General features: G+C 44.3%; 1 protein-coding gene across 3 annotated transcripts in view; it reads left to right on the forward strand.

Annotated features, from left to right (window-relative positions):
• The first annotated feature begins 7,774 nt into the window (after positions 1 to 7,774).
• TFG (trafficking from ER to golgi regulator) overlaps positions 7,775 to 12,054 on the forward strand; it is a 35,696-nt gene continuing 31,416 nt past the window's right edge. For 2 of the 3 annotated variants that reach the window (XM_033131605.1, XM_033131623.1), the window contains exon 1: positions 9,330 to 9,347. The gene's annotated coding sequence lies outside the window, so the exon portion shown is untranslated. Of the gene's footprint in view, positions 8,025 to 9,329; positions 9,348 to 12,054 lie in introns of those variants that run through there. The other variant, XM_033131632.1, reaches the window with a different exon arrangement.

Below are 12,054 nucleotides of genomic sequence, written 5' to 3' on the forward strand. Positions count from 1 at the left end.
CAATTGTTAGTAAAGTTACACAGATTTCAGGTGTACAATTCTGTATTACATCATCTATAAATCTCATTGTATGTTCACCACCCAGAGTCAGTTCTCTTTTCATCACCATATATTTGATCCCCTTTACCCTCATCTACATTTTAGGGTCTTAATGGATATGCATCTGGTAGGGCAGACTGAAGTATTTTGCTTAGCTGATGATAAGAATGACTCAAATGTACATGGTAAAAATATCATAATTTTCTCCTTCATTGTCTCTGCATGGGGTGATAGCTTCTTTTGTTTTTGTTTACACTAACAGGTCTTTATGTTTGGCCTGTGGCGGGGGGGAGGGAGAGAGTGGAAGGCTGACGTAACTGACACCTATTTGGTCCTCATGAGTTTCCCCTTCTATGTGGAGTCCTCTCATTTAGCCAGCTGCAGCCACAACAGAGCTGATTATCAAGAGGAATATAACTTCTCCTTTGAAATTCTCATCCAAAGAGAAACTTATATCCTTCCTTTGGTTTCCCTGAGGGTAGCTGAGATAATTGAAATTTTCAAAACGATTTATACTAACCACTAAAGGAGAGCATGATGAAACACAGGTTCCATCCAACTTGCTTACAAGGCTCCTAGTCTGTCCCACTTCCTGTCCACTCTGAGAATCTCCGTTTCATTATTAAGATTTTTCCTCCATTTGGAGAGGCCTAGCCATACAGACTTTCAGGAAGAAAGAGTAGGTGGTAGGTGAGTGAGTTGACTGCCTTTCTCAAAATCTTATCACAACTCTAACCCTTCTTCAGATGTCTGTGAAACATGGAAAGTAACCTTTGAACGTAGAGCCTCATTTCTCCCCTTGATACAGGTTGGGTCAAAGGTATTTCCTTACACTGATTCTCCTTTCTTCACATAGTTCCAACTTTCACGTTTCTGATTCAAGGCTGTTCCTGCTGTTCATTTAAAATTAAATTCATCTGGATGTAGGACAGTGAGCCCAGTGAGCATGTAGTCCAGTTTACCCTGGTTCAGTACCTTCCTAAGCTCCACACACACAAAAAAGGGTAAGATGTTTTCTAGCAACACTTTAAAGGTGAGATTACTTATGGAATTCCTAGAACAATCTTTTTAATGGCCTGATTGATGCTTATTCCAATAAATGTGAACATAAATGCTTAGTAAGTGATAATTATGTGATAACTTAACCTTTTTGGCTTCACTAACAAAAGGCAGCAGTGTCTAAATCTATGTCTACAAACACTGTGGGAAAAACCATGTTCTTGGTAAGAGTGGTAACTTGTTCAATTCAGGTTATCACTCTGTGGCCAGTTATTGCCTGCATTTTTGGGGAGCCTAAGTATGGAGACCTGTATCATCAGCAACTGTGGGCACATTACAAAAACAATAACATTTCATTGACTCAACAGATATTCATTGAATTCCTACTATTCACACATAAGGCAATCAATGCCAGATGTTGGGAAGGACAGAGAGAATAGAGGCACGGCCTTCAAATTGGGGGTGGGGAGGGATGGTGGTGACCAAGATACTCAAAGACAGAATTATAAGTAAGGATACAGAACAATAACGTGAGATTTCATAAGGAACTAAGTGTCGAATTGTCAAGTGTTTGGTACAAAACGTCAGGGTTATAATGTAGTCTTTATAAGACCACAAAAGATACCACTTACATTTCCACCCTGTGGGGACAGAGTCCCAGAGAGCAGTTTCCAGGCTCTCGGCCTTGGCCTCGTGTGGGGAGGTGCTGGCTCCGGTAATGAATGACCATCAACTATGATTGGTTGGCCATCGTCTGTAACCAGTTAGCCAATTGGCTACTGATTTAACTGCGGGGCTGTGTTGATTAGTTAGTTGGTTGGCAGGCAGAGAAGTGAATGGCGGACTGCGGATCGTGTGGCTACTACTGCGTGTGTCTTGCCCAGCCTCAAGTGAGACTACAGTATTATGACTCCCCTATCTATGGCTCCGTGGGTGTTCCTTTTTGGCCTAGCCGCATCCTGCGTTCTTATGTGGGGAGCAGAAGCTGAGACCCCGCAGGCCGCCCTGCATGACACATGGTGCAGCGAGCAGGGTCTCCCGCATGACAAATGGTGCAGTGAGTAGGGTGTGGTGTCGGCCGAAACTCTCCGGAATGTACTGGAGCAGTTCATATGTATAAAAGCTCAGTTTTGCGAGCAGGGTGTGGTGCAGGCCAAAACCTACCGAAGCATGTGTGGAGCAGTTTGTGCATGTAAAAGCTCAGATTTGGGCGGCCTGTGAGGAGCAACACAGGGAACCGGAGAAGCGGTCTGCCTGGGAGACTCAAACCTCCGGATGGCACGCCACCCTGTTGGCCAGAGCAAGTGTCGTCTTCCTTTTGGTGGTCTGCTGCTGCCATGGACTCCTAGAGTTGTGGACATCTTACACGGAGGCCTCCCCCCCCAGACAGGGCACGGCGAGCAGGATTCCGGCCAGGTAGGAATGGAGTCTGACTCTGGGCAGGAGGACATGTGGCCCCCACACAGTGTGTGGTGTCCGGTGCCCACTGTTCTCAGGAGTTGGACCCTCCAAGGAGGGGTAGGAGGACATAGATGGCTTTCTAGCCAGCGTGGAGAGGGCCCTGCAGGCTCTGGCTGAGTGGTGGCCGGAGGAGGAGAAGGCTACAGCAGGCCATGTGGGCTGGATGTTATTCATGGCCTTGAGTCTCAACACAGAAAATGTGCTTAATGAAATGGCCCAGGTGCCGGACCAGGTGTCCCGGTTGGAAGCGCTAGAAGTTCGGGTCCGCCTGTGAGAAGAGGGGCCCCACAGTGGAGACTCTGAGGCAGAGGCGGAGGAAGTGAGTGGAAACAATGTAGCTCCCAACCCCCAAGCCCAGCCAATCTTGAAGCAAAGGGTAGAACATGAGCAACCTTTGGGCCCCTGGGGCGTTGCTGCCGGCAACCCAGCTGTGATTGAGTTCACGACCTACACCCCTTACACTCCCACTGAGTTGCAGGAGCTGGGGAGGTGGTACCGACAGCGCCCTGGAGAGCCAGTCTCGGCTTGGCTACTACGTTTATGGGATGAGGGAGCAGACAACATTCTCTGCTCCCCAGGCGAGATGGAAAAGCTAGCCTTTGTGACAGTGCATCCATCCCTGCGACAAAGGTTACAGAACTGCCATAGGTTGGCCCAAGACCAGGGCAACCACTCTCTGATGGAGTGGCTCACTGCTGCGGTACGCACAGTATGGGGACAGGCTGGCGAGCTGCCAGACACTGTGAGTCAATGGCAGTCATATACGGAACTTACGCAAATCATCCGTGAAATGGGTATGAGACATGCTATTTTCAACTCTAATATGCAGGGGCCGGATGATGAGCTTTTTACAGCCAGCATGAGAGATCTGGTTTTGGATACTGCTCCTGTGTTTTTGGATTCTTGGTCGCCATTCTTATGCCCTATGTGGGGCGACGGACCCATGAAGTTACAACTGCCATAGCCACCCTAGGGGATGTTGAAAGCCAGAGGCGAAGGAAGTTAAGACAGGAGGTCCCAGCAGTTGAGACCTGGAAGCCCAAATCAAAAGTAAAGGGGCGAGGTCGCGGGCCTCAGAGAGTAACACGTGCACAGATGTGGCGTGATCTCATGGCAGCAGGGGTCGATCGGGAGAAAATAGACTGACAACCCAATGCACTCTTGTTGGAACTTTGGAAACAGTTGCATCTGAAACAGCAATTCCAGAGAAGCCTAAAGGAGAAGTCTGGGAAAGCGTGACCCATGTCCCTCCAGGACTTCATGCGGCCGCTTGAGGCCGACTCCTTTCAGCTTGATTAGGGGTGGGACCAAGGTACCTGATCAGAGGGGACGAGCAGGGACCCAGGCCCCACGTGGAACTGTCCATACATTGGTCCCCTTCTAATGTGCAGAGGGTTTTAGCTCTAGTTGACACTGGCGCAGACTGCAGTCTTATTTATGGGAACCCAGAACTGTTTCCCGGACCAGCAATCTGCATTGATGGCTATGGGGGAAAGACTGTGACTGTAAAAGCTGTTTCCTTACCACTGGGTATAGGAAGGCTTCCCCCTCGTACCTACAAGGTTTATGTCTCCCTCGTTCCGGAGTATATTCTAGGGGTGGACGTGCTACATGGCCTCAGCCTACAGACGTCGGTAGGAGTTCTGTTTCCGGATCCGGGTGGTGACAGCGGTGACACGTGGGCATGTTCACCACCCTCCTCAAGTGTTGCCACAGCCCTGGCGTGTGGTTACAGTGCGACAGTACCGCCTGCCAGGAGGGCAGGAGGAGATTGGTCATACAATATTGAAATTGGAGAAGGCACATATTGTGAGGCCAATGCACAGTCCTTTTAACTCCCCAGTATGGGGAGTCAAGAAGCCAGATGGGACCTGGTGAATGACTGTGGACTATAGGGAGTTAAATAAGGTGACACCACCTTTGCACGCGGCAGTGCCTTCAATTCAGGATTTGATGGATTGTCTGACTGCCTTGGAACTTATCACTATGTAGTGGACTTGGCCAATACTTTTTTCTACACTTGTCGCATAGATTATGAGGCGAGACCCTGGAGGGGTGAAGTGTGGGGAGAGAGTCCCAGAGAGCAGTTTCCAGGTTCTCGGCCTCACGTGGGGAGGTGCTGGCTCGGGTAATGAATGACCATCAACTGTGATTGGTTGGCCATCGGCTGTAACCAATCAGACAATTGGCTACTGAGGTAACTGCGGACTTCGTTGATTGGTTGGTTGGCAGGCAGAGAAGTGAATGGTGGACTGTGGATCATGTGGCTACTACTGCGTGTGTCTTGCCCAGCCTCAAGTAAGACTATAGTATTATGACTCCCTTACCTATGGCTCCGTGCGTGTTCCTTTTTGGCCTAGCCACATCCTGCGTTCTTATGTGGGGAGCGGGAGCTGAGACCCCGCAGGCCACCCTGCATGACAAATGGCACAGCGAGCAGGGACTGCTGCATGACACAGCCCAAATAAAAAGTATCTTATGATACTAAGAGTTGGCATTATCTTGTACAGCTAAAAATTTGCATAATCTACCATTCAGCGATCCATGTATTAGCATATAACCAAGAGATATTCTCATATAAGAGACATATACAAGCACACAGCAGAAACTGGAAATAACCTAAATATACTTTGGTAGGAGACTTGAAAAAAAAAATTGTAGTATATTCTCCCAGAGGAACATGATTCAGCTATGAAAATAAGTGAAGTCCAGCTGCATGTAAAAACATAGATGTATCTTACTTAGTAACATAATAAATATTATGTATAAATATTATATCCCAGAAAATCATAGATGGTACTCTATATAGTGTCCATAAACAAGTAAAACTGAACAACATATTTCATATATATATATATATATGAAATATGTTGTTCAGTTTGTTCAGTTTAATCCTATATATATAAATATAAATCTATAGTTTAATCCTATATGTACATATAGGATATGTACATATAGGATATATTTATATACATATAGGATATGTTTAATCCTACATATACATATACATATATGTATATGTATGTATATGTATATGTAGGATTAAACAATAGATTAAAAAAACAACAAAAAAACCAAGGGAATGCAGAACACAAAATTCAGGAAAGAGGCAAGGGTACTGACTATGTGGGGAGCAGCACATAGGACGTAATTTCCTGGCGATGTTCTAATCCTTGGGTTGGGTGGTGAATTGCAGCTGTTCATTATGCTCTTAAATTAATTTTAAAAATGTAATTGTTATATAGGATCAGGAACACGAAGGGCCACTGAAATTTTTGTGGACAATTTAGTATTAAGCTGAAATAGAAAATAGGCAGGATATGATTTTGGTTATTAAGTTATTTATAATTTAAAGGGGGCAATTTGACAAACTCAGATGATAATTGTGTGCTTTTCTATACATACTCTCCTATGACATGTAAACAAACCCAAATGTCCTCAATTTCATGCCCGATCACAATATTGTAAGCCTACATCCAGCTGGATAAGCAGGAGGTACAATCTTTTATAAAGTTTTTTATTAAAAAATTTAAAATGTATATTTCTAGAGAATCCTGGGGAAATGCTTTAATGTTGCAGTGTTTTCCTTCTTGTCCCATGTCACCTGAGCCTCTGATCTGTCTTCCAATTAATGTTTTACTCTCTGGTTTCACTTCTTGCCTCAGACAAATCCTGCTTCTGCTTTCACCTGAAGAATCATCACTATCCCTTCTCTCCTTCTCTAGTGGAAGGGGACAAGTTTTAACTCAACAAGACTTCACTAATTGGGGATGAAGTATAGACTTCACTAATTGGGGATTAAGTATGAGAAAATTATAACATAACGAACCTTAAGCTGCTTTCAGAGTGCACAAGCCCCAATTCCTCCCCAAGGACACCCATGGGTGCCTCTCTTCCTAGCTTCCAGCTGGCCCCAGTATAACAGGGACCCGTTTATTTCTCCTCAGTGGCAGGACTCTTGAGTGTGTGCCCCTTTCCTGGGAACTTAGAGAGAGGAAATTCTTTCCCCTCATTCCAGGCTAGGGTTTATTCCCTTAATTTCCTGCCCCAGGAAACCTCTTTTTAGGAAGATTGAGAATGATATAGTTATTTTCCTTCGGGGAATATTTTACCTCTGCCAATTTTTGAGTGTTTTTATCCAATCTCAAACCAACTCAAAGACATCAGAATACCATAATTGGACAGCAATTTACTTCCCCAAACCTGGATTACTCAATTCTAAATAACAAGCAATGAACAATTTTGGGAGAAAATCAGGAACTTTTTCCATTCCTTCTAGCCCTTCGCTCCCCAATTCCTGCAACCAATTGCTCAAAGAGCAATACAGAGTGTTGTAAAATACAATTCAGAGGCTAAAAGCATTCTAACCTCACATATTTCCCTCTCAAAAAGATTTGTTCAGAGACTCATGACTGCAAAAAGATCACACTATTTATGGTATTAAAAGAACATGAACCTAATTCAATTTACCCCAGGCCTTTCTTTCTGTTGAACAACTATGGGCCAGATTAATTTGAATTGTTTTTTGCTTAGTCTCTGTCTTATAAGACAAAAGTTGCTTGCAACTTTTAAAGTAGCGCTCCCTACCCCCAAATTTCACCTCCCCCCAAAAAAATGTAGGGTTCAGTCTGAGTCAGGGCACTTTTTACATACACACACGTATTCAAAACAAATGTTTTAGGTAAGAGAGAGGAGTATGTAGTGCACACTCGAATACCTTATCTTCCAAAAAGGCTTCTAGGATACTTCATCAGCCTTTATTTCCCAGCCTTTACCCATTCATAGGTTTGTCCTGTCACGTAAACGCCATTGTAAACTTGCTCACAAACCGATTCATCCTCATAGTGCTCGGCAAGGAGTAGGCGTCCAAAAATGAATGAATGAGTTTGTAGAAAAGCGGGAAAAAGTTTAGTTTTTTTTCGAGATATGACGAAGAGAACTACAAGGGTCACAAAACAACAAGACGCAAACTTGGATACATGCCCACTTTCAATCGGCTCTCAAATAGATTCCAGAACAGTAAACTATGCTCCGCCCACGAACGAGAGACGTGAAATAGTGTACACGCTTTCAGAAAAACCGGAAGTTCCTGGTCATGCCGCGCGCACGCGTGCATGCGTTCAGCTCGCACTTACTACACTTGTTCCTCCAGTGACAGAGCAGAGACTCCGGTCGACGTCGGCCCGGAACTTGCCCGCCCCGCGCCCCCCGGCGTTGCGCATGCGTGCTGGGGTGGCCTGCTCGCTGTGAGGCGGGGCGAAAGGACAGATTTTTTTTTTTCTTGCTCCCGCCCCTCTTCTTCCCCCACCTGCCACGTACTGGGCCCAAGCTCTCGCTAGGCTTAGTGGGTCTGTGCGATTGGCTGGGTCCCTCGCGAGCCTACGAGGGAAGTGCGGCGGCTGCGGAGGGCAGCCGAGTGGGCCGTGACCGTACCCTCTCTACGACGCCCCCAAGCCCGGCAGCCTTGCACCAGTCCGGCCAGCGGAGACCTGTGGAGAGGCGGCAGCAGCGGCCTCGGCAAGCCGGTATGGCCGCTGGAGACGGGGGCGCGGCCGCTCTCAGACAAGGCGGCCAGGAGACAAGGAAGCGCTGGGAGGGCCTCGCTCGAACCGGCGGGCGCCGGGCATAGGGGGCCAGAGGGGCCGTGAGAGGGGGCTGGAGGCCCGAAGGAGGGAGGCCGGGTGGGACCTCGCCTAGGGGAGGAGAGGCCACAGCGGGGAGAGGAAGGGCATCACACAGGCCACGGAGGCGGGTGGGCTTTGGGGGTGGTTGGACCATCACGCGCTCTCGCGCTTATTCCGCCTGGCTCCAAGGGGTCGGAATGCTGGACGGAGAGGAGAGGTGATCGGGGAGGCCTTGGGCGCCTAACCGCCATAGGGTCTTGCAAGGGTGAGAGGGCGGAGAATGGCGCCAATAGGAGTAAATTGATTGGGGTCACTTCAGGGGAACCTCGTTCCTTGGCTATGTCAGTGCTTTATCAAGCGCCGTCTGCAGACCCAACCCAGTTTTGTAGTGAGGATGATAGCTAACTCTTAGAGTTTACTAGGCACTGTACAAAGTATTTTAGATGCATGATCTTATTTAATTATTCTAAGGCTCCTTCCAAATTTAAATATTATTCCCATTTTGCGTTTGATGCCTAAGGACACGTGACTAGTAGTGGGAATCTTTACGGTCTTAACACATTGCCTTTGGTTAGGCAGAATCGGAGGCTCCTTGTATTCTTTGGAATAAGCAGGGGTTGATTTTGCTTAGAATTTCTTAAAGGAAATTGCTACCTTCCTGACGTGCCCAATCACACCCCTGTGATTTTGAGCAGGGACCTACCCACAGGGTTAATCTAGCTGGAGGTTTGGCCACAACCTAGATCCTGGTTCAGGATGCAGGCTTCTTATGTGTCCTTGGGCATGTCACTTTATTCTCTAGTGCTGAGAACAGTGTTCCTATTGGAAGATTTCCTTAGTGGCTGTGTCATTTCTGGACTTTAGAGGGAGTGAGGCAAGGACAAGATGGGAGGAGAAACTGCTGTAAGGATCTCACCAGCACTCCTGGTAACTAGTAGTTAGAGAAACAGAGGCCCTGAATTTTACTATTACATTGTATAAAACAATGGGGATGGATGGGATTTCCCCTGGAAGGGAAAATTCTGTGGTACGATTCGTTTTCTGATATTTGTGCATGCCTTGAGGAGATAACTGCACAAACTGAGGACAGCCTTTGGAAAGAAGCCCTGGTTCCTCGCCCCAGGGAATTGAGTCAATGGGAAATGCTAAAGAATAAGTGAGTTTGCAGGCAAACATGCCGATACGAAGTGAAAGAGACTCAGACTCGTGTTTTCAGATCCATTGGTGAGCAACAATCCTTCCACAATCAAAAAGACATACATACTATCAGTAATATTCGATGTTGGAAATTTCTTTTAGGAGTATGTTGGCTTTCGGGAGTCACTTCTAGCTTATAAAGAAGGTACATTGTGAAGGTCTGACTTAGGAACTGACTAGATAGTACAGCTTTCTTCTCCCAGTTGGTTTATCAGAACTTTATTATTCCTCATTCATCTCTTGTTCAAGGAACAAAAAACAAGTCCTTGCTTGCTATATGTCAGGCTCTATTCTCAGTGTTGCTGAGAGTAGATAGTACCATTTTGCTGAAGCTAAGCCTTGGTCCTTAACTACTTTATTGCTGATTTACACAACCTGTAGATAGTAGAAGGTGACACTGATTGACCGGAGTTCTTTATTACTCTCAGACTGCAAGGCAAACAAGGTGGAATCTTCATCATCTTGTTGAAGTAATTATACTTCAGAGCTTGGCATAAGTACGTATTCAGTAAATTTTTCCTGAATAAAGGTCAGGATAGATTAAAGGTGAAGAGGTTGTATGGAAGTTTAAGTTAATCACAGCCTTCATGAGAAGTCCGTTGTGAGAATTTGCAAATAAAAACCCTGACTATTCTTATTTTACATGAAGGCGAGCACAGCATCCAGGTTATGGAGCACAATCCATTCTGTTATGAACTGACTTTAGAGTGTTAGATTCAGTGTTTATTGCCCCATTTATTGATAAAATGTAATCTGTTCAGAGGATGGGGAAGGGGATTTAGAGGAATAGTTAGTTGGAAGGACGTAGGGCATTTATATGTAATATTTATTAAATGAATTTGGATTCACGAATACTTAAAAGTATTTGAAGGTTCGAGATGTGTTGGGGCAGGTGGGGTGCTTTCACACACACACACACACACAGAGAAGTATGAAAACCAAGTATGATGTTAATGAAATAAATTTAAGAGGAGAAAACAAAGCTGCCAGTAGTAAAGCCTGAGGTTGAAACCAGAATGTGGCCAGTAGGAGATTGTAGGGCACTTGACACAGTGTGAAAAGATCATTTGCTTGGGCAGGAGGAGGAAGTTGATGCTAGGGAAATGCTCAGTGGTTATAGATAATGTATTCAAGAACATCTTGGCCTTGAAAAGGAGGTCTTGAGAAAAAGAGATATTAACACATTATTTAATCAAGTATATTCTCTGTTACTATACAGTAACCATTTAAATTACTAGATACCTCAGACATTATTTTGAATTTAGTATTATAAAGTCATTATAAGATAATCATACTGAATAACTTGAAATAAGATTACAGTAAAACCTAAGAAGGGAAAATTCTATAGCAGATTGGTATTTAATGGCTCACTCTCTGCCATTGTCTTCTTTCTTAAAGTGTGCAGGCAAATCATACACATCCACTCAAGTCTGCAGAGGGGTGTGGTATGGAATATGTAGAAACAAGGGTGGATGGTCTTGTTAGAAAGCTCAGTAGGATATCACTCATTTGTCCTTTCTCCTCAAGTTCCCAAAATAGGAAAATTAGAGAAAATACTCATGAAGTCTTATTTTAGAGAGAAAAATTTGAGACCCTGTTTTAGTGTCTACACTTGCTTTTCTCTTCAGTATTAGCATTTAGTTATTGGCTACTAGAGTTGGGAAGCCAATATTTATTTCTCCCTTTGTTTAACAACTGCCAAATGACTTCCATGTGCTAGGCACTGTTCTAGTTGTTCTAGGCTCTGGGAATACAATGAAAAAAAAACCCATTTACTTCTCTGCTTTTTAGTGGAAAAGACAATAAAAAATTAATAAATTTTTAGTATCTCGTAATGATACGTGCTTTGAAGAAAAATGAGGCAAGTTAAGAAAGTGATAAAGGATCCATTTTAGGTTAGATCCATTTTAGGTTAGGGAAAACTTCTGAGAAATTACACAATCTACTCTAAGGAGTGTGACAAGGGCTGAAGAAAAAGGGAGCAGTAAATGCAAAGCCTTGGGTTCAGAAGGAGAACTTAAAGTATTGGTGTATCAGAGAAGCCAGGGAGAGAGGTAGGAAATGAGGTTAAATACTTGGCCAGGGGCCAAAGGCCAAATCATGGTTCTGTAGTCCGGGCTTTTACCTAGGAGTGAGATGGGAATCCATTGGAAGATTTTGAGCACAGTGACATTAGATTTTATTTAACTGGTTAACTTTGGTGTGTTAAGAATAGATTAAAAGTGGGCAGAGGTAAAAAGCAAGCAGATCAGTTAGTTTTTTTGCAACAATCCACGCAAGACATGATGGTGGCTTAGGTCAAGCTGATAGAGGTGAAGGTACTGAAGTGATTGGATTCTAGAGATTTTTTAAGGCAGCTAGATTTGCTAGCAATTTGGGGGATGTAAGGTGTGGGGAAAAGAGAGGAACTAAGATTTTTTTTTTTATCTTGAACAACTACAAGGAAGGAATTGTCAATAACTGCGATGGAGAAGAGTAGGAGAAGATTTTTTGGGGAAATCGGGTTTGTTTTTAGACATGTTGATAAAAATCTAAATGGTAATAATGTCAGATAAGCAGTTAAAATGTGGATGAAATAATAATAGACATAAAATAATGAAACTTATTTTCTCATACACATAAAAAAATAGTTACCTCCAGACCATTTTAATGTGAATATAACTTTGGAACAGAATCTAATCTTTTTTGATGGTCAGAATTTCTTAGATTCTAATAATAGCTTTGCTTTTCAAAT

Source organism: Rhinolophus ferrumequinum, chromosome 2 (genome assembly GCF_004115265.2).
Source record: "Rhinolophus ferrumequinum isolate MPI-CBG mRhiFer1 chromosome 2, mRhiFer1_v1.p, whole genome shotgun sequence".
NCBI classification, from domain to species: domain Eukaryota; kingdom Metazoa; phylum Chordata; class Mammalia; order Chiroptera; family Rhinolophidae; genus Rhinolophus; species Rhinolophus ferrumequinum.